The 23,444-nt window shown below is 40.0% G+C and overlaps 1 protein-coding gene and 1 pseudogene across 4 annotated transcripts in view; one reads left to right on the forward strand and one right to left on the reverse strand.

Annotated features, from left to right (window-relative positions):
- Nucleotides 1-7,349: 7,349 nt before the first annotated feature.
- The window catches only part of LOC103788828 (ceruloplasmin-like), a 60,019-nt gene continuing 43,924 nt past the window's right edge, over nucleotides 7,350-23,444 (forward strand). For 2 of the 4 annotated variants that reach the window (XM_078354022.1, XM_035278462.3), the window contains exons 1-2: nucleotides 7,350-7,611; nucleotides 11,317-13,007. The gene's annotated coding sequence lies outside the window, so the exon portion shown is untranslated. The remainder of the gene's footprint in view (nucleotides 7,612-11,316; nucleotides 13,008-23,444) is intronic. The other 2 variants (XM_078354020.1, XM_078354021.1) reach the window with 2 other exon arrangements.
- LOC100403632 (ADP-ribosylation factor 1 pseudogene) lies at nucleotides 7,875-8,424 on the reverse strand (annotated as a pseudogene).

The following is a 23,444-nucleotide window of genomic DNA, read 5'->3' on the forward strand; positions in this document are numbered from 1 at the left end:
GGGCAAGAGAAAATGACCACTGACCAGTCAATAGCTGTGTCACGGGGAGTTACCAGTATCTATATTTATTTTTAAGTAATTAAAAAGTAGAAGATTTACAGACTTTCCACCTATACATGCCATGACCTCCTCATGAACAGTAGTCACAGCTTACAAACTTTTCCACCATCCACAAGACCCAGCACACAGTGGACCCAGTAGGCACTCAGTGTTGAATGCTCATACCAGGTTTTCTGCTTCTTATAATTTACCCTGCTGAGCACTGCTTACATCACAGGTGCACTGGGCCTCAACACTTCTGCCATTTCCCTATTTGTCTCTTCCATGGACACTGTCAACAATGGTCTGCCACTTGCTCTGTGCCAAAGCCAGAGAGTAGGCTGGGAGGATGTGGGAGAGAATGTCTTTCTCCTTGATGTCTGCCGTGCCAACCAAGGTGCCTCTTCACAGCCTTTGCCGAAACTAGCATCGCGAAAGCAAGCCATGCCCTCATGTTCTGGGTTTAGCTGACTGAACTGGGACAGGCCCCAGAGTCATGGACAGCCTATTGTCTTCCTAGTGGCCTCTGACTTAGCCTGGAGTGAAACACTGTACAAACAAGACTGGTGGTTATTCAAGCATCAGATTTTGAACTAGGAAGCTAAGAATGAAGCAACCTGAGCATTGCCGTAAGGAGTGATTAAAGGATAAAGAAGGAAGCCAACATACAGAGAGTATCTGGTTCATCTTAATAATGGTATCATATTAAAAGGAGGATATATGAACTTCTGCTCCAAAGCTTCCTAAAACTGTCTTTGCCAACAATGAACAGTGACAATATATACTAGGCCTGGTTTCTACTCTTGGATTTCTAGATAGTCTTTCTTCTTTGTCACTGTGCTGATCATTTTAGTAACCCCCACCACTAAATCATTGCAGCTCTGTTTATTGCAACCAAAATGACCCAACCGAAGTTTCCCTTTTAGATGTTGGGTTGGAGGGATGCCAAGACAGAGATGCTTAGGCTCCAGAGTATTACAGAACTTCATTCAATAACTCTACTTTCCAAAGAACTTAAACATGAGGTCTGAGGGTCTTGGGCCAGGAGACAAACCCAAGCTACGGATACCATGTTGTACTCAGGGTCACCTCTCCTCTCTGACAGCCCAGGGTTTCTCTAGCAATCCCATAAGCTAGTCATATCCAGGACCATTTTGTCAAAAATTCTCTCAAAGTCTCATCAGCCCTCTTGTAAACTGACTTCTAGCAGGTTCACCTCTTCAGTTTGCCAGATACTTTTGGACTGTCTATCTCTTATTTAGATTCAGCATGGCACCATACATTGAACGAAATATTAATAGATGTTTGCCAAATGACTCCACCACAGCATTGGACACATCAGAGCTACAGCCAAATGCAGCATTATATCTCTATCAGGAAAATTAAATTTTAACACAGCCATCAAATATTCCATATTTGAAGAGTATATGCTAATCATGTCATTTTAAATTAAAAAAGCTGAATATGCATGTTTTATATCCTTGTGAATTCAAAGGAAATAGGAAAAAAGAAACAACACATATACACACACACGCAAACACACACACACTCATATATATACAGTTTGAGCCCAAATTTTTAATTAAGTAACCATATAATTACATGTAGACATGTATAAACCTTCAGATATGTAAAGACCAGAAAATATTTAAAATTTAATAGTTTCATTATCTGTGGTCATACCACCCTGAAAATGCCTATATTGGAAGCTTCAGCAGGGTTGGGCCAGGTTATTACTTGGATGAGAGACTAGATGCAATAGGCTGAAAAGGAAAGCGTTAAGTTTACAAAAGTTAATACTTAATAATTATCACCCATTGATAGGACTATGACTTATATCTCTTTTCTTTACATTGTTCAGTATTTTCAAATTTTCTTTTAAAATTTGTTATGTACTTGAATTATTAGAAAAAAATAAATGTTATTTAAAAAGGAAGTGTCCTCTAATTCTGTCTGTAAAATTCATTTAAGGAGTTTAAAATAGAAAAATTTATACAGGTGTGTGTGACTGGTCTTCTCTTACCCTTTCTAGAAATAATCTTTCTACTTTTTAATTCTGAGAGAGAATATTACCAGCTAATCCTAATTGAGAATTATTTATATTTTACGCATGGATTTATATAGTGATTTGTATACTTTTATTGATATGCATGCCATAAAACTGTATTTGGCATGTGGATATGATTTATAGGTAGCCTACAGCATAGTGGAATAAAGATGTACTTTGGAGTCAAATTTCTCCCGTTCAAATCTGGACTCTGCCTTACTAGGTGTGTGACTTCGGTCAAGTTTACTTAACCTCCCTGTGCACAATTTCTAAGTCTGTAAAACAAGAATAATAATAGGGTTCTTGTGAAGATTAATTGAGTTCGAACATGTAAAGTTCTTAGTTCCTGGGTGTCTTAAATCAGAACCCAGGTGCAGTTGGAGATTTGGGATGGTGGGGACTTGGAAATGCCACAAAAACAACAGAAGGGGAAGGGAATGGAGAAAGCTCATAGGGACAGCAAAGAGTCAGCCATTTTGGGAGAGAAAGAAGGTGAAGGTAGGTAGGCATTGCTAGACTAGACGAAGTGCACAAGAGGCCAGCACTTCCTTACCTTTTGTCACATGCTTGGCGACCGTGAGCTTAACAGACATCATACTCTGATTCTTAAAATCCCAGCCTCAGGTGGGGAGCTGGGGAGGTATAACATGGGGAGAAAGGCCAAATATAGGTGATGGGGAGGAAGACAGCAAACCACACTGCCATGTGTGTACCTATGCAACAATCTTACATGTTCTTCACGTGTACCCCAAAATCTGAAATGCAATAAAAACAAACAAGCAAAAACCCAGCCTCTAGCCTACACTTTTCCATCCCTTTGGAAAGCTATAAGGAATTAGGGGATATCCAAGTTTACCATTATGAAAACCATAACTATTTGTATTCAGAAAGACTCCTGCTGGCTCTGCTTCCTGCTTTGTGAGATGAAGCTGAAAATTAAGGAGAAGATTCCAGTTATAGAAGAACCGAGATATATGGTAGGAAATTAAGTTAAGGAGTCAAGCTTGAGTGTGTGCAACTGGATGGGCATGGCAAGATACAGAAACCTGGCCGCTGAAATTTTTTTACTTTAGAAAGAGCACTGGATGTGGCTACCCAGGTCAGAGATCACACCATGCCTAGTCCAAGGAACAAAACTTAAAAATGTTTTGTCTGGGTTAAGATGAAAACACACACACACACACACACACACACACACACACCCCTCTCTTTATTTTACTCCTACATAAAATCACACTAAATTTACAATAAAAGTTGTTTGTTTTTAACACACAAAACCACAAATACAGAGAGACTAGGAAAGATGTCAAAAGCAATAAAATTTTGGAAGCTACAAAACATATTGATGACAAGTAACTGACCAAACCAACTCAAGAAACATGAGAATCTTGAGTTGTCAGTAGGGGAAGCTGAAGGCTAACCTGATTTACACCTCAGAATTTTCCAGAGATTTTCAAATTGACAGTATCAGAGCCCTCTGGACCTGGAAGTGAAGGAAGACCCTTAAAACAGAAATTCTGTGAGTCCTGTATCCTTCCTCCTCTCTATGCCTCTGGGAAGTGACTGACATTTGAAAGTTCTCTGGGAAGCGTAAAATAGAGGGTCTTCTCTGAGTTGGAGGAAACTAGATTCACTAAAGATATGAAGACTACCCCAAAATCACAAGAATTAAGTAACTGGTGCATCCTGAAGGATGAATGCTGAGGCACTCCTCCCACAAGCCCTCTTAACCCACTCAGATCTCAGAAAGTTGATGGCCATTCAGAGTTTGACCTTCCCAGCTGGAGACTCTCTCTATGGAGTCTGGCCAGTGCAAAGGCAAAAATTTAAATATTGGCTGTAGTAGGCTAAATAATAGCCCCCACAAAATGCCATATTCTAATCCATGGGACCTGTGAATATGCTACACAGGAATGAATGAAAATGGATTTTCCAGGTGTGATTAAATTAAGGATCTTAAAATGGAGGCAAGGGTTATCCTGGATTATCCAGGGGAGTCCAGTGTCATCATACAGTCCTTATAGAGGCAGGTCACAGTATTAGATTCAGAGAGAAAAGATGTAAAGATGGAAGTAGGAATCAAAGAGGAGAGAAGTTGCTACACTGCTGGCATTGAACATGAAGGAAGGGGCACAAACCAAGGAGTGCAGCAGCCTCTGGTAACTGGAAAAGGCAAGGGAACAAATTCTCACCTAGAACTGTCAGAACACAGGCCTGCCAACACCTTTATTTTAGTCCAGTGACACTGATTCTGGATTTTTACTCTTTAGAATTGCAGATACTGCAGATAATTAATTTGTATTGTTTGGTCACTAAGTCTGTGATTATTTTTCACAGAAGCAATAAGAAACTAATATATTGGCATTTGAAATTCCTTAGTCAATGGTTCACCCAATTCACGCAACAGTGAAATTCAGAGTCAGTAAACTCAAAGCTCACTCTCAGTTCCCAAGCAGCCCTTTTCTTAACTCATGAGTAAGAGCAAATAGTCAAGTGTCTTAGACATCTGATGAAAGATACAGAGCATGAAAGATAGAGAACAAATACATTTTTATTTTTTAAATTTGTTTTCCATTTGAGTTTTAGATTTGGAGGTACATGTGCAGGTTTGTTATAAGGGAACATTGCATGATGCTGAGATTCGGGCTGCTACTGATTCCATCACCCAGTTAGTGAACATAGCACCCAATAGGAAGTTTTGCAGCCCTTGCCCCACTCTCTTCCTCCCTCCTTCTGGAGTCCCCAGTGTCTATTGTTTCCATCTTTATATTTGAGTGAACCAAAGATTTAGTTCTCACTAATAAGTGAGAACACACAATATTTTGTTTGTGTAATGGAATCTGCATTAATTCGCTTAGGATAATGGCCTCCAGCTGTATTCATCTTGCTGCAAAGGACATGAAATCACTTTTTTTAAAGGTTGCATAGTATTTCATGGTATATATGTGCAACAGTTTATGCACTTTCCCATTGATAAACATTTATGATGATTCCATGTCTTCGTTACTGTAAATAGTGCTGCAATGAATATACATGTGAACATGTTTTGTTTTGTTTTGTTTTGTTTTGTTTTTTTGTAAAATAATTTATTTTCCTTTGGGTATATACCCAGTAATGGGATTGCCGGGTCAAATGGTAGTTCTATTTTTAGTTCTTTGAGAAATTTCCTGCCTTCCATAAGGACTGAACTAATTTGCATTCCCGCCAACAATGTATAAGCATTCCCTTTTCTCTGTGATCTCACCAATATCTGTTATTTTTTGATGTTTTAATAATAGCCATACTGACTAGTGTGGGATGGTATCTCACTGGATTTCGATTTGCATCTCTTTGATGATTAGTGATGTTGAGCACTTTTTCATATGTCTGTTGGCCACTTGTATGTCTTCTTTTGAGAAGTGTCTGATCATGTTCTTTGACCACTTTTAAGTGAGGTTTCTGGCTTTTTTCTTTTTGATTCATTTAAGTTTCTTATAGATTCTGGACATTAGATTTTTGCCAGATGCATATTCTGAAAATATTTTCTCCCATTCTGTAGGTTGTCTGTTTACTCTTTTGATGGTTTCTTTGGCTGTGCAGAAGCTCTTTAGTTTAATTAAATCCCATTTGTCTATTTTTTATTTTGTTGCATTTGCATTAAGGGTGTTCATCATAAATTATTCGCATAGATCAATGTCTAAAATAGTATTTCCTAGGTTTTCTTTTAGAATTTTTATAGTTTGAGGTCTTACATTTAAGCCTTTAATCCATTTTGAGTTAATTTTTGTATGTGGTGACAGTAAGAGTCCAGTTTTATTATTCTGCATATGGTTAGCAAGTTATCCCAGCAGCATTAATTGAAGAGGGTGTCCTTTCCCCATTGTTTATTTTTGTCAGCTTCATTAAAGATCAGTTGGTTGTAGGGGTGTGGCTTTATTTCAGAGGTCACTATTCTGGTCCACTGGTCTATGTGTCTAATTTTGTACCAGTACCATGATGTTTTATTAATAGTTTCTGCAGCATTGTATTGGAGTTTGAACTGTCTTCGTTTTTTTTGCCTAGGATTTCTTTGGTTATTCGACCTCTTTCGGGGTTGCATATGAATTTTAAAATAGTTTTTTCTAATTCTGTGATAAATGACATTGGTTATTTGATAAGAATAGTGTTGAATCTATAGATTGCTTTGGGCAGTATGGAAATTTTAACATTGATTCTGTCATCCCATGAGCACGGAATGGTTTTCCATTTCTTTGCGTCATCTATTGTTTCTTTCAGAAGTGTTTTATGGTTTTCCTCAGAAACATAGTTCACCTCTTTGGTTAGATGTATTTTCAAGTTATTTTGTGTGTGTATGACTATTGTAAATGGAATTGCATTCTTGATTTGGTTCTCAGCTTGAATGTTATCAGTGAATAGAAATGCTACTAATTTTTTACATCAATTTTTGAATCCACAGACTTTCCTGGATTTGTTTACCAGGTCTAGGAGCCTTTTGGTGGAATCTTTTGGGTTTCATAGGTGTAGATCATATCCTCAGCAAAGAGGAGTAATTTAATTTTCTCATTTTCTATTTGGATGCCTTTGTTTAAAAGTAGTTAAGAGACTTTATTCTAATAGCTATAATTACAGTGCTTGTTTGTCAAAATGAAAACTGAAAACAAGTATACAAAACTGTTATTTACTAATCATGTATTGAAAGCAGTAAGAGGTTCCACGACACCAAATAGACCAGTTCTGAGGTTTCCCCAAGATAAATTTAAGAGCTCCAGCTTCTTCAGTGTTTATCAAAATACAAAAGAAAAAAGTAGAGGTTGTCTTTTCCGATGGCAAATCGGACCCTTGCAGGCTGACGGAGAGAACACCAAGTCACACACGGAGGTGGGGTGCTCCCGAGAGGCTGTGGGTCTAGGTGAACTGCCTGCCAGGCTTGCACGCTCTCCTGCTGGTGAGGCCCCAGACATCCTGCCAAAGTGTCTGAGCGAGCACTAGTGCTGGGGATGATGGACCCACTCTGGCCACATGAAGACCAAGGGACAGGTGGGGCCCTGCGTCCCAAAGGCTGCCTGAAGGTGGGTGAGGTGGCCTGAAGGTGGGTGAGGTGGCCTGCAGGAGAGTGGGGCAGCTGTGGGCTCCCAATCTGGCCCCTGGGAACAGTGGGGGCACAGGGACAAGCACATGGCTATGGAATGCAGGGTGACCCAAGGACAAGCGAGTTGCGGGGATCTCTATTGTGACCATGCAGAATTCTGAAAATGAATTCTGCCACACCACAGCCTCATGTTCTAAAGGCAACAGACGGGCTGGCAACCGGCATCCAGGCCATAACTGCAAATCTATGGTAGGCAGGGTCTCCCTTCTGTGTGTTCAAGTGTTCTTGACTTGGATTTTTAACTATTTTTTAAAATGCATTGAGTTTGGGTTAAAAACCAACCACCAAAATGGATTTCAACACAGCTCTAAAGCCAAGAGCATGTCCGGTTCGCCCAACACAGTGACTCCTGGAGGCCAGGTGCCCACGAGCCTACATCCTCTCTCAGCACTCAACAGTGAGTTGATTTTTCTTTTTATAATAAAAAAAGCTGAGTAATATTGCATAGGAGTACCCGAAACTGCCTCATTGGAAAAAAAAACTATTTACATTAAATAAAAAGCCTGGCTGCAGGCTGAGTCTGCCACATTTACAGCACGGTGAGATGCTCATGGTGACCAAACCACGGAGGCAGCTTCTGACACTCACACCAGGAGCCGCACGATTGTCACGTGAGAGTAAAGCAGAGGGCAAGAGGAGTGACAGGGAGAGGGGTCATGTTCACTTCTGGTTCCTGAGCTGATTGACAGCTAGTCCAGTCCATCATAGAGCCCGTCGCCACTGGTGGCACAGGTGGCCTGAATGTACCACTTCCTGTGGCATAGGGAGTGCAGCCCCAGCTTGCCTGTGATCTCGGCCACATTCATGGCGTTGGGGAGGTCCTGCTTGTTGGCGAACACCAGGAGGACAGCATCCCAGAGCTCATCCTCAATCAACATCCTCATGAACTCTTCACGGGCCTCGTTCACGCACTATCATTGCTGTCCACCACGAAGATCCGGCCTTGTGTGTTCTGGAAGTAGTGGTGCCACAGAGGCCAGATCTTGTCTTGGTCACCCATGTCCCACACAGTGAAGCTGATGTTCTTGTGCTCCACGGTTTCCACATTGAAGCCTATGGTGGGAATGGTAGTCAGGATCTTGCCCAGCTTAAGCTTGTACAGAATCGTGGTCTTCCCTGCAGCATCCAGGCCCACCATGAGAATGCGCATTTCTTTTTTTTTTTTTTGGCCAAAATAGCCCTTGAAGAGGTTGCCGAAGATGTTCCCCATGCTTGTGGACAGGTGGAAGAACACTTGCCAGGGACACCTCAGCAGCTGCTGTTCTGAGCCAGGTGTTGGTTTTGCTCCCACTTGGATGCTTTTTATTTCTCTCTTGCCTCATTGCTCTGACTAGGACTTCCATTACTAGGTTGAACAGGAATAGTGAGAGTGGTCATCCTTGTTCCAGTTCCTAGTGGAAATGCTTCCAGCTTTTTCCCATTCAGTGTGATGTTGGCTGTGTGTTTGTCACAGATGGTTCTTATTACTTTAAGGTATGCTCCTTTCATGCCTAGTTTGTTGAGGGTTTTTATCATGAAAGGATGTCAGATTTTGTTGAATGTTTTTTCTGCATCATTGAGATGATCATATGGTTTTTGTTTTTAATTCTGCTTATGTAGTAATTCACATTTATTGATTTGTATATGCTGAACCTTACATTCCAGGAATAAAACCCACTTGGATTAATTTTTTGATGTGTTGCCAGATTTGGTTTGCTAGTATTTTGTTGAGGATTTTTGCATCTATGTTCATCAGGGATATTGGTCTGTCATTTTATTTCTTTATTGTTCTATGACAAATTTTGGTATTAGGATGATACAAATTTTGTAGAGTGAGTTAGGGAGGAGTCCCTCTTCCTCAGTTCAGGGCTTTTTGAATGGTCAGTTTTTAATTACTGCTTAAATGTCATTACTTGTTACTGTTCTATTCAGCATTTCTGTTTCTTCCTTGTTCAACCTTGTTCAATATTCCTTGTTCAATTCCTTGTGTTTCCATAAATTTATCCATTTATTTATCCATTTTTTCATAAATTTATCCATTTATCGAGTTTGTGTGAATGAAGATGTTCATAGTCACTTCTGAGGATCTTTTGTATTTCTGTGGGATCTGTTGTGATGTCATCTTTTTAATTTCTAATTGTGCTTGGTTAGATCTTCTTTCTTTTTTTCTTTGTTAATCTAGCTAGTGGTCTATCAATTTTGTTTATCCTTTCAAAAAACCAACTTCTCATTTCATTGACTCAGTATGGTTTAAAAAAAGAAAGAACAAACACATTTTTTAAAAGATCAGTTTGGATGAAACCATCTTGGGGAGATGAAAACTTTTTAAAAACTGTTAACAATATTCTTAGAGGGGTAAAAAATTATTATTTGTTCAGGAAGCAATATTAGAATGCTATTAATAAAAACCCATTCACAGAACAACACAAAAATAATTCTTGAGATTTAAAAATAAGATAGCATAAATGAGAAACTCAGTAGAAAATTTGTAAAATGAAATCAAGCAATCATCCAGAGACTAAAACAATAAGAATAAAAGTTTTTTTAATGGAGAAAAAAGCTAAGAAAATTAGAAAGCCAGTCAGTCTATGCAGTCCAATCCCAAGTAATTGGAATTTCTTGAAAAAAGAACATAGGATTGGAAGACACAATTCATCATTTTAAAACCTGGAGGTAATGTAGATAGTTGCAAGCTTCCAAGAGAAATAGCCAAAGTCACAAAGAACGTGTAGGGAATGATAGTTGTTTTAGATTTCTGAACAGCTAAATAAGATTAAGATTGTCAATGCCTTTAGAATTCTGAAGAAAATTATTTCCATGATTTCCACATTTTCAAATGAGTAAATTCTCAAAAACTCTCCCTTCCAAGAAGCCACTGGAGAATGTACCCCACCAAAACAAGAGATTTCTTTTTTCCAAGAACAGAAGAAATGGGATTTGGGAAACAGGAGATAGGGCACAGGAGAGAGATGAGAGGACTGCCCAGGAAAGAGTGTCCCAGTGTGACAGCTGTTCAGCAGGTGTAGAGCAACCAATCCACAGGAGCAGTGTGACCTGAGAGTCAGCTATGCCAAGGGTATTCATCAGCAAGATCTCAGCTGCCAACATACATTTCTTTTCTTTTCTTTTCTTTTCTTTCCTTCATGTATCAGATTGAAACATTTCTTTTAACTTCAGGAAAGGATGCTTGGGTGAGAGTCTCATCTTGACTTGACTTAATTTAACTTTGTGCCAAAGGTGTTCCTGCTTTTCCTTCCACTTTCCTCTATTTGGATCAGCTAAGAACATTCATTTTGCTACACAGAAGTGCTTCTTTTGGCCTACACCTGAGAGCTGGAGTTAGGACATGAAAGCTTTAAAGGGAAATAAACAGTAGCTCATTACACCTGGCACACTCTTATCAAATGTTCAGTACCTGGTCCAAACCATAGGCTTGCTGGCTTCTCTGACTCTGATGAGCCCGGTGTTTAGCAGAAGTCACTCCTGACTTTCCATGACTCTTAAAACTTCAGGTAGCTGAAACAAAACTGTGACTTAAAAACACCTCAGCTGATCTTCTCCCAGGAACCTTCATCTAACAGTAGCACAGTTACCCTTTTCTCACAAATAGTTTTGCAAAAGGAAAATAAAAACTTGGGACCTTGATTCACTATGCCAAAAGGAAAAAAGCTGAAAGCTGAGTCATGCAAGAAGCTGCCTTTCCTTTTGTTCCTAAGCAGACAGCTACAGACAAAAGGTTAAATATCTTCACAGGTAGCTGTTCTGTGTTCACCTTATCCTATGTAAAGTGCCAATTTAGTGAGCAGGAGATGAATACATAATTGACTATTCCTTATCTGCTTCTTTTTCTCTTGAAACGTGGGTTCAGTATTATGACCATACCCTTCCTTTTTCCCCTCCAGCCTGCTTTTCCCCTTTAAATATTGAATCCTTCAAAATAATCTTTGGAGAAAGACATAGACTGATTTCCCAGGCATACCTGAACCTTGGCAAAATAAACTTCTAAACTGATTGAGAGTAGGTTATGCTTTCTGTATTAGTACATTCTCACATTGCTGTGAAGAAACACCCAAGACTGGGCAATTTATAAAGAAAAATGGTTTAATTGTCCATGTTTCTGCAGGTTGTACAGGAAGCGTGATGTCGACATCTACTCAGCTTCTGGGGAGGCCTCAGGAAACTTACAGTCATGCCAGAAGGCAGAGGGGGAGCAGGCACTTCACATGGCAAGACCAGGAGCAAAGGAGAGATGAGGGAGGTCCCACACACTTTTAAATGACCAGATCTTGCAAGAACTCACTCACCATCACAAGGACAGTACCAAGGAAATGGTACTAAACGATTCATGAGAAATCTGCTCCCACAATCCAATCAACTCCCACCAGGCCCCACTTCTAATATTGGGGATTACGTTTCAATATGAGATTTTGGTGGGAACACAGATCCAAACCATATTACTTGGTATTCCTGTTTCTTCAAAAATAAATAATACGTTATTTAGGGTTAGAAGTACAGGTGATACATAATGCAGAAGAAAGTAGAGTACTTTCCAGAAGATGAGCTGTGTTCACCAAGGCAGAGTACAGTGTCACTCTGGCTATTGCTGGGTCTTTAACAGTAGGTTCTAGATTTTATACAAAAGGTCTTATTGGAGGAATCTTGAGGAATTCAAGTTCACAAAAAGCCTCAAGCATATCATCCCAAGAACTGATATTAATACTGAGGTCTTGGGGCCTTTATCATATTCTCTAAAATTAGTAAATAATCTCTGTACAACCCAGAATGTGGTCCTTCTCCATTTGCCCTCAGAAGTTTAAGTACCTCTGAGAGCCCTAGAGTTCATAACCTACCACTCTAGGCACTAAGACTAATATAGTTGAGTGATTCTAAACATGTTAAGAAGAACTCACTTGTGTCTATAGACAAACTTTGGACCCTGAAATCCTTATAGATCAACTCAATACAGCTTCTGGGCCTCCCCAACTCCCTTTTATCTTCAGTGTAACTCTGTTTCTCCACTTCCAGAAACACTATACCTAGAATGGATATAACAGAAAGCACTTGTTGGTAGTTGAACCTTGTTTAGGTTTCCTTGGGCTGAGAGCTAGAATTTCCTCTACAGACCAAGGACACATACCCCTGCTAAATGGGAACTGAAGGAGCTTTCTTGGCCTCAGTGCATCCAGATGAAGCTATTCCTGAGGGATCTAGGGGAAAAAAAGAACCTAGAAATGAGGAGCCTGGGAAATGAATAGGGAGAGGCTCCTCTGCCTGTGGAAGAGGAAGGAAGAGTGGAAAGGACTTTGTGTCAGTGTTTGAGTGCCAGCTTAGCTGCAACAAAAAGAACCCTAGAAATGAATGGGGCATGGGAGCTTCTGCCTCAGAAGGCAGGCTAGAATATATTGGCTGAGTCCTGCTTCTCTAGAAAATCCATCAAGTCTACCATGATGGGAACTCTAGTAAATACAAACACTGCCTGCCATGGAGGAGTCCTTCATCTTCTTTTGAGCTGAAAAAATGAGGTTTCTGAGAGCCTCTTAGTGTTCTTGAATGTGAGAAAGTAAATCTCTTTGTTTTGCCTCTGAATTCTAGGCCTTTCGTTTTTATCTAGTTTGGCAAAGTACAGATAGACCCAGCTGTAGGCATAGGAACAGAGAGATTGAAAGAAAAACATTTACAAGAATCACGGAGGCAGTTCCTGGTATCTTGGGTCAGATTCTGTAACACTAGAAAAACTCGAGGGATAAGTTCCTTTGAACCGAAAGACCTAAGAAGATAGCCAGAGGGGAAGACTCAAAGGCATCAGGAGCTCAGGTAAGGTTAAACCTCATTAATTATATGTTTTTTGGAGCTCAGGGATCAGAAATAGGATTTGATCCATTGTATTAAGTAGTTATGAATGAATAATACTAACATCGAGTGAAAATGTGCTTGGGTGTTAAGACATCCATTTGATCTCAAAATCTTACCTTTGAGGTTACTTATAAATTACAAAAGGAGAAAGATATCTTTATAATGAAGAGCTCTGGCAGACACCATCTTCTTCAAGCGACCAAGTTGAGTGTGGCAACACTGTCAGGGCCCTTTGGTCCACCACATAGGGCTTCTGCAGACAGCTTCAGAACAGGCAAACGACTTGATACATCTCTCTACCTAAAGATATTCTCTGAGTATAGAAGTATGTTACTTTCAAACAACAAGAGTTGGTAGACAAATTTCATAATCTCCTTGTCTTTCAGTAGGATAAATATGAGGGTGGTATTACTCAGTCACTCAGAATCCCCAGTCCAACTGAACACCACTTACCCCTAGTAGTAACTCACTTACCCGCTTTTCTCTCTTCCCTCTCTCACTTTCCTACTCTCTCATTGTGCATCCTGGAATCATGTCCCAAATAAACTAATTGTGTCCAAATCCTTGTCTCAGGGTCTGCTTTTTAGGAAACCCAAACTAAGATTTGTAACATCACCAATAAAGATGTGCACTAATTTTACAAGCCTCCTAATGTGATACAATAGGAAAGGAAGTACGCAATATTACCCATGTAGTATTCTTATCAAAGACTATTTAGCCTGAATCTAATAATGCTAAAACAATCAGACAAAATCTGATTTGGGAAATTGTGCAGCATTTCACAGACAGCTAGTTATGCTCTTCAAAAATGTAAATCTAATAAAAGACCAAAAATTCAAGAAAACTCTTCTAAAAGAAGACTATAAAGATATGATGACTAAATGCAAGCATATTACTTGACTGGTTCCTGGATCAGAAGAAAAGAAAGAAAAGAAGATATAAAGAACAAGGACATTATTGAAATAATTGGTGAAGTTTGACTAGGCACTCTGTATTAGACAAGTTTTCCGTATCAAGGTTGTGGTGGTGTATGAGAATGTCCTTATCCAAATGCGTGCTGAGTATTAGAAGTGACATATCTACAAATTACTTTTAAATGACTCAGAGAAAAGTATATATATATAGAGAGAGAACACAAATGTGCCAAAAGTTTATTATTGGCGAATCCAGGCAAAGGGAATACAAGTGTTTGTAGTGTCCATTTTTTTTTTTTACTTTTCTGTATTTTGAAATTTCAAACTAAAAAGTAGAGGAATGGACAAAAGAAGAGTCTTTAAAATGCAAAATGAATAAAATATATGTAAAGTAAAACTGGAGATTTGGCTGCTAAAATGGCTTTTGCAGAGGAGCAGAGCAAGATGGCCAAACAGTAGCTCCCACCCATCATCCCCTCCATCCACTGCAGGAACACCAAATTTAACAACCATCTACACAAAAAGCACCTTCATAAGAAGCAAAGATTTGGTGAATAATTACAGTACCTGGCTTTAATTTTATATTGCTGAAAGAGGCATTGAAGAGGGTAGGAAAAACAGTCTTGAATCACTGACACTACCCCTCCCACATCCCCAGCATCAGCCCCGTGGTAGGGAGAGAGTCTGTGCACTTGAGGGAGGGACAGCACAGTCATTATGGGACTTTGTATTGAACTCAGTGCTGTCTTGTCACTGCAGAAAACAAATCAGATCTGAACTCAACTGATGCCCACCCATAGAGGAAGCATTTAGACTACCCCTTCCCAAAGGGAATTGCCCACCCCAGTAGTCAGAACTTGAGCTTGAGCGGGCCTTGCCACCATGGGCTAAAGTGCTCTGGGATGCCAAATAAATGAAAGGCAGTCTAGGCCACAAGGATTACAACTCCTAGGCAAGTAGTAGTGCTGTGCTAAGCTGGAAGCCAGTGGACTTGGGCAGCATGTAACCTAGTGAGACACCAGTCCGGGTGGCTAAGAGAATGATGGTGCCACCCCTCCCCCAACTTCAAGCAGCACAGCTTGCAGCAATGAAAGTGACTCCTTTCTTCTGCTTAAAAAGAGGAGAGAGGAGTAAAGTAGACTTTGTCTTGTATCTTGGATACCAGCTCAGCCACAGTAGGATAGGGCACTGGGAAGAGTCATGAGGCCCCCATTCCAGGCCCCAGCTCCAGGATAATGTGTCTAGACACACCTTGCACAAAAACGGAGCCAGTTGCCTTGAGGGTAAGGACCCAGTCCTGACCAAAGAGCTCCCAACCACTAGCAAGACACCATGCACCTTGGGTGAGACTCAGATTTGCTGGCTTCAAGTGAGACCCAGCACATTCTCAGATAGTGGCTAAGGGGAAAGACTCCTGCTTGAGAATAGCAGAAAGAAAACTAAAGGGAGCTTTGTCTTGCATGTTAGGTACCAGCTCAATGACAGTAAAGCAGAGCACCAGGAAGGCTCTTGGAGTCCCCACTTCTAGGCCTTGACACTAGGGTGGCATTTCTGAATCTACCCTGGCCCAGAGGGGAGCCCACTATGCTGAGACCCAGGCCTGGCAGTATTCACCATAAGTTGACAGAAGAGCCCTTGGATCTTAAATGCACATCATTAGTAGCCTGGCAGTAGTCTGCAAGGATTTATGATGGTGGTGGCCATAGGGAGAGGCTCCTCTGCCTGTGGAAAGAGGAAGGAAGAGTGGAAAGGACTTTGTGTCAGTGAGTGCCACATTAGCTGCTACAGAAAAAGTACCAGGTAGATTTAGAAGGTTTTTAACTTGCATTCCTGCTGCTCAGACAGGATCTCTGGACTCACCCAGGGTCTGGGGGAACTTGCCACTCTGAAGGGAAGGACACAAGCCTGGTTGGCCTCACTGCCTGCTGCTTGTAGAGCCTTAGAAATCTTAAGTGAATGTAGGCAGTAGCCAGGTAGTAGTTACAGTGAGCCTGGGGCTAAATCCGGTGCTGTACTGGTTTCAAGTCTGACTCAGCGCAGTCCCAGTAGTGCTAAACACAAAGGTCCTTGTGTCATCCCACTTCTAGCTGTAGGAAGCTCAGTACAGAGAAAGATTCCACTTGTTTGGGAGAAAGTAAGGGAAGAGACCAAGAGTCTCTGAGTGGTAATCCAGGGAACTTTTCACCATCTTATTGAAAACCACCAAGGCAGTTTCTCTACAAGCCTGCAAGAACTACAGCATTACAAAGCTTGGGGTGCTCCCTAATGCTGACACAGTTAGATCACAACACCCAATCCCTTCAAATACTTGAAAAACCTCCCCAAGGACAGGTACAAACAAGCCCAGACTGAAAAAGACTACAGTAAATATCTAACTCTGCAGAGCCCAGACACTGAAAAATATCTACAAACTTCAAGTCTATTTTGTCAGCATGTAGTCCGCAACTGTCCCTGTTTTAAAACTGCCCCTACTTTTGTTAATAACGGCCTCTTCCTGCTTCTGTACATCAGTTTATTGCTTACTAACTGGAAAACCCTTGAGAGAAACTGCCACGTTGTCTAAAACCTGCTGTGTTGTCTAAAGCCCTGAGCTACTTCCCCGTCCCTTACCTATAAAAACTGTAAACTGTTCTAAGCCAGGGTCCAGACTTTTGGGTGCAAACCCTTCTGGGCCCACCAGCATAATAAAGTGTGTTCCTCCCATCTCCTGAGTGACACTTTGGTTTCTTGTAGGGTAAGATTTTTCCAGAGCATTAGAAGTGACCGCTTATGGTAATCTCCATTTAAACATTTCTTCCCATTGTTACAAATATACTTCCATATTAATTGTGTGAATATATTTGTTGCTCTCATGGAGCAAACAGAATGCCACTTAAATGAAAACAGCAGAATTTAAAAGTGACTGGATGTGATGAGGAACTACATGAATCACACATCAATATTTGACAAGAATCTGGTAAACATTTGAAGAAGAGCAAAGCAAACAGGGTAATGACAGGTTATGTGTATCAAAAGAATGATTTGAATAGCATAGATTAAGAGATGTCCTTGGAATTTCAAACAATCCAAAAAGAGGGAAGCCTTCCCAAATAATTTTACGAGACCAACATCATTCTGATACCAAAACCCGGCAGAGGCCCAACAAGAAAAGAAAACTTCAGGCCAATATCCATGATGAACATAGATGCAAAAATCTTCAATAAAATATTGGCAAGCCGATTGCAACAGCAAATCAAAAAACTTATTCATTATGATCAAGTAGGATTCATCCTGGGGATGCAAGGCTGGTTCAACATACGCAAGTCTATCAACGTAATTCACCACATAAACAGAACCAAAAACAAAAACCACATGATTATCTCAATTGACGCAGAGAAGGCATTTGACAAAATTCAACAGCCCTTTATGCTAAAAACCCTCAATAAACTCGGTATCGATGGAACGTATCTCAAAGTAATAAAAGCTATTTATGACAAACCAACAGCCAATATCATACTGAATGGACAAAAACCGGAAGCATTCCCTTTGAAATCTGGCACTAGACAAGGATGCCCTCTTTCACCACTCCTATTCAATATAGTACTGGAAGTTCTAGCCAGAGCAATCAGGCAAGAAAAAGAAATAAAGGGTATTCAAATAGGAAAGGTGGAAGCCAAATTGTCTCTATTTGCAGACGACATGATAGTATACCTAGAAGACCCCATCGCCTCAGCCCAAAAACTCCTGAAACTGATAAACAACTTCAGCAAAGTCTCAGGATATAAAATCAATGTGCAAAAATCACAAGCATTCGTCTACACCAATAACAGACTTAAAGAAAGCCAAATCAAGAGCGAACTGCCATTCGCAATTGCTACAAAAAGAATAAAATACCTTGGAATACAACTCACAAGGAACGTAAGGGACCTCTTCAAGGAGAACTACAAACCACTGCTCAACGAAATCAGAGAGGACACAAACAGATGGAGAAACATTCCATGTTCATGGTTAGGATGAATTAATTTCGTGAAAATGGCTATACTGCCCAAAGTAATCTACAGAATCAACGCTATCCCCATCAAGCTACCATTGACTTTCTTCACAGAACTGGAAAAAACCACCATGAACTTCATATGGAACCAAAAGAGAGCCCGCATAGCCAAGTCAATTCTAAGCAAAAAGAACACAGCGGGGGGCATCACACTACCGGATTTCAAACTATACTACAAGGCTACAGTAATCAAAACAGCATGGTACTGGTACCAAAACAGAGATATAGACCAATGGAAGAAAACAGAGGCACCGGAGGCAACACAACATACATACAACTATACAATCTTTGATAAACCTGACAAAAACAAGCAATGGGGCAAGGATTCCATGTTTAACAAATGGTGTTGGGAAAACTGGCTAGCCATGTGCAGAAAGCAGAAACTGGACCCCTTCCTGACACCTTACACTAAAATTAACTCCAGATGGATTAAAGACTTAAACATAAGACCTGGCACGATAAAAACCCTAGAAGGAAATCTAGGCAAAACTATCCAGGACATAGGAGTAGGCAAGGACTTCATGAACAAAACACCAAAAGCATTGGCAACAAAAGCCAAAATAGACAAATGGGACCTAATGAAACTCCGCAGCTTCTGCACAGCGAAAGAAACAGTCACTAGAGTGAATTGGCAACCAACAGAATGGGAAAACATTTTTGCAGTTTACCCATCTGACAAAGGGCTGATATCCAGAATTTACAAAGAACTCAAACAGATTTACAGGAAAAAAACAAACAAGCCCATTCAAAAGTGGGCAAAGGATATGAACAGACACTTTACGAAAGAAGAAATATATGAGGCCAACAATCATATGAAAAAATGCTCATCGTCACTGGTCGTCAGAGAGATGCAAATCAAAACCACACTGAGATACCATCTCACGCCAATTAGAATGGCGATCATTAAAAAATCTGGAGACAACAGATGCTGGAGAGGATGTGGAGAAAAAGAAACACTTTTACACTGTTGGTGGGAGTGTAAATTAGTTCAACCATTGTGGAAGACAGAGTGGCGATTCCTCAAGGCCTTAGAAATAGAAATTCCATTTGACCCAGCAATCTCATTACTGGGTATATATCCAAAAGACTATAAATCGTTCTGCTATAAGGACACATGTACACGAATGTTCATTGCAGCACTGTTTACAATAGCAAAGACCTGGAATCAACCCAAATGCCCATTGATAATAGACTGGATTGGAAAAATGTGGCACATATACACCATGGAATATTATGCAGCAATCAGAAATGATGAGTTTGTGTCGTTTGTAGGGACATGGATGAATCTGGAGAACATCATCCTCAGCAAACTGACACAAGAACAGAAAATGAAACACCGCATATTCTCACTCATAGGCGGGTGATGAAAAATGAGAACACATGGACACAGAAAGGGGAGTACTAAACACTGGGGTCTATTGGGGGGAAAAGGGGAGGGCCAGTGGGAGGGGGAGGTGGGGAGGGATAGCCTGGGGAGAAATGCCAAATGTGGGTGAAGGGGAGAAGCAAAGCAAAGCACACTGCCATGTGTGTACCTGCGCAACTGTCTTGCATGCTCTGCTCATGTACCCCAAAACCTAAAATCCAATAAAAAATTTAAAAAAAAAAGAGATGTCCTTGGAAAAAGTGAAGCGCCCTCTAATATTTAGGCAAAATGACCCTACTCATAAAGGTACTGCAAAAATCAACAGTGAAATAAAGGACTTGATATTGTGCTCTCTTACAGCTATGTCAACAAAAATTGTAACATTCAAAGCCAAACATTTTGGATTGTTCATTCTTGGTTCATTTTAAGATTTGGCAAAGACTTACAAACCTAATCAAAATTGTATTAAATATTAGTTTGAGCCACAATAACTGCCATTTTTAATAAATTTTAAACAGTGAGATTTAACATAAGATAAAATAAGCTTTTTTTTATTGGTTTCATTTCTCAAGATAAAATCCTAACACAATATTTTGGTTTGCTTGCAGTTTCCAATGGATTGTTTTTAAGTACATATTTTTAATAGCAATTATCTTTGGTTATTTTATCTACATTTGGATTTACAATGGCATTGGGAAGGCAAAAATGAAACTCACCAACCACTTGCAACATTGCTTCAATGGAAAAAAGTCATTCTGAGGTCCAAGTGATGAATTACTTGCAAATAAATTTTTGCAGTCAACCTATATTTTTCTTTTTAAGCTAACAGTATGCTAAAAAGTTGTGATTACAACATACTGTAGATGTTTTTAATAGAAACACATTCAGCACTTTGGGAGGCCAAGCAGGAGGTTCACTTGAGTTAAGGAGTTCACAGTCAGCCTGGGCAACACAAGACGACCTTGTCTCTACAAAAAAAGTTAGCTGGGTGTGGTGGTACATGTTTGTATTCTCAGCTACTTGGGAGGCTGAGGTGGGAAGATTACTTGAACCCAAGAAGAATGAAACAAAGCTAAAGCTATAATTGGTAAAGAATAAAACAAAGCTAGAGCCATAAAATGCAGTCAGGGAATGCATGGTTATTTATGAGATTTGGACAATGTTGATGTTTCTCATGGATATTGTAAACCAAAAATAAAATTGTAAGGCCCCTCCTAACCATCTGAAGGGACTTCCTCCTTAGCCAGGGATCTTTTAAAATTTTACCTGGAGACTGTTTCAGGGCTTGACAGGCAGCAGGGTGTTGGACATGCCTCATTGTACCTATCAGCATTAATATCAACACAGACTTTAAGTCTGGTAAGAAACATTTTACAATCTGTTGTCTCTGAAGCCTACTACCTAAAGGCTTTCTTTGCAAATAAGAACTTGGGTCTCCACAATTCTTTATCTTATCCCAGACCTGTCTTTCTGTTGATCCCAGGTCTTTAGACAAACTTAACCAATTGTCAACCAGAAAATGTTTAAATTTACTTATAGCCTGGAAACCCCTATTTCTAATTATCCTGCCTTTCTATCCAAACCAATGTATTTCTTAAATGTATTTGATTGTTGTCTCCTGCCTCCATGAAATGCTATAAAACCAAGCTGCACCCTAACTTGGGCATGTGTTCACAGGACTTCCCAAGGGCTGTGTCATGGGCTATGGTCACTCATGATTCAGAATAAATGTTTTAAAATATTTTAGAGTTTGAGTCTTTTCATCAACAATAATCAGACATTTTTCTGGAGTGGTATTGTTTTTTTCTGGCTCCATCAAGGTCACAGAGTGGTGCTGTCTGATGTTGATGTTCTGGGAAATGGTTTATGCCCAAGCAGAGGACACCAGGGCCTAGCTGTGAGTGCCAGGGCAGCTCTTAGTTGGGCAAAACATAGCCACTAGTACCAGGACAGCTGGATGTCAGGGGCTGCTTTAGTCTTCTTATTGTTCTTCAGTATCTTTCCACTGTTCCCTTCTATTCCTTGCTTTATGGGCCTCAAGCCCCTTGTGTAGTCTATCCCATATTCCAAAAGCTTGTGATGTGCATAGCCTTAAACTGTGAAGGACTCGGGGCTCCAACTGAAGAGGAACTTTCTGTCCCAGCTGCTAGCTGCTCTACTTATTTATGTTTTTCTTACTGGTTGATAGTTTTTCATGGAATAACTTTGATTACAAGGCAAGGAGTTTAATAGTACAGCATCCACCAGGCCTTAGGGCCCTGGTTTAAATTCTGGCAATAACACTTTATTGTTTTGGCTAGTTGTTTAAAACCATCAAGTTCCAGTTTCTTTATCTATAAAAGAGAGCTTAATAAGCGTCCCTTTCAGGGTTGCTGGCACAATTAGAGCTAGTATTTACAAAGGGGCTAAAGAAGAGCTGACTTTCAACAAATGGTGGTTAATGGTGGAAGTAAGACAAAGAATGGAAATGGCTCTACCAGTGACTGACATCCTCCACAGTGTCTTCAAACTCCCCATCTTGCCCCAGCATCATTTATATCTAATCTATCAGCCTTGTTGGAAGATATAATTAGAGCCATATATTCTGAGAAAAACTGAGCATTTGTAGATAATAAAGAAGTCTACACACTTAAACAAAGCCAATGCTATGACAGGTAGCAAGAAAGGAATAGAAAATTTGATTTGGAATCCAATAATCCAAATTCCAATTTGGAAAAATGTGCATTCTACAGTAAGTTACTTGACCTTTTGAGTTTTTGGTCTCTTATGTACAAAATGGGTATAAGGAAGGGGTGGGGTTAAGGGAGAAACTGTTGGGAAAATTACATAAGGTAATAATTTTTATTTATAAAATATTTTCTATATAGCAAAGTTTTTACAGACATAAGATCCTATTATCACTAGTCCCTTACGTACATTTTTATTTGCTCTATTTATTTCTTAAATTTATTTACAGTTCTAGTATTTCCTCCAAGGTATTTCCTCCAAGGTATTTAAGCCTCACACCTTCAAGCTAAATTCAACAAAGTTTAGCTAAGTAAACTTATAGCTCTTGAGCTATAACCAAGAATATAGTCAAATGATAGTGACCAACTTTAAACACTGCTGTAACAAAAGACTGATCTGCTTAGGGCTATGCAGGGAGGGACAGAAAGGACTGCAACAAGTATTTCATCTTGACAAGCAATCACTTGACCTAAGAAAGAGTGCTTGACCCTTCATCCTTCAACCAGGAAAACAAAAATAGCAGCCAACTTTCCTAGTCATCTGTTGAGAAGAACCGAGACAACAAATATTTACCAATACCATATTCTACCTTTTTGATTGTCCAGGAGCCGAGAGCTGACTTCTCCATGTGCCTGCTCTGTGTCAAAGTAGAGGCTAGGTGCTCACTGGAGCCCTGAACTTTAATGATTATTGCCCTGTGTTACAGATAACAGGACTCTGGGTCAGGTAGTAAATGGTGGAGTTGAACTGGAGGTAGATCTACTTGAATTGGATATATGAGACTTTTTTGCACTTTTTGGGATACCTTCTGCAGAAAAAAAAAATGCTAGCCGAATCAATCCTTTGTTATCTACATTCTGGAGTAAAATTAATGTTCCTATGAGAATGAGAAAGAAGTCATAAAATGTTGGGAGGAAGGGTCTTTGCAAGTGCATTTAAGGAATCCCATTCCTGCCTGGTGGGTAGGTGCTTTTACAGCTGCTAGTTCAGGCCACAGTGACAGGGAAGATTTTAAGGTTCTTCCATATATAGAGCTAAATTTGTGGGCCTGTAGCTTCCAACTATTCAAACCCAGTTGAATTTCTTCCTTGAGGCAGAGAGCCCATGTATAATCCTTTTCTCCTGTGACACGTTGTGTTTGCCTGGGGTCTTCTTGCCAGCCCTTTCAACTGTTTCTCAAAAGGTGTGGGATGTAAATCTCTTCTCTTGAATCTTCTGTGGATGGTTTCTCCCAGTGCCAAGGTCCTTTCAGGAGACCCAGCTTTTCCTAATTCCTTTCAAGATCTGCAGATGACTTAATATCTGCCAAAGCCTGGGCTGTTCATGTAATTAACTGTGTAAACAATCCTAAATCATGGAGC

This window comes from Callithrix jacchus, chromosome 17 (genome assembly GCF_049354715.1).
Source record: "Callithrix jacchus isolate 240 chromosome 17, calJac240_pri, whole genome shotgun sequence".
Lineage (NCBI taxonomy): Eukaryota > Metazoa > Chordata > Mammalia > Primates > Cebidae > Callithrix > Callithrix jacchus.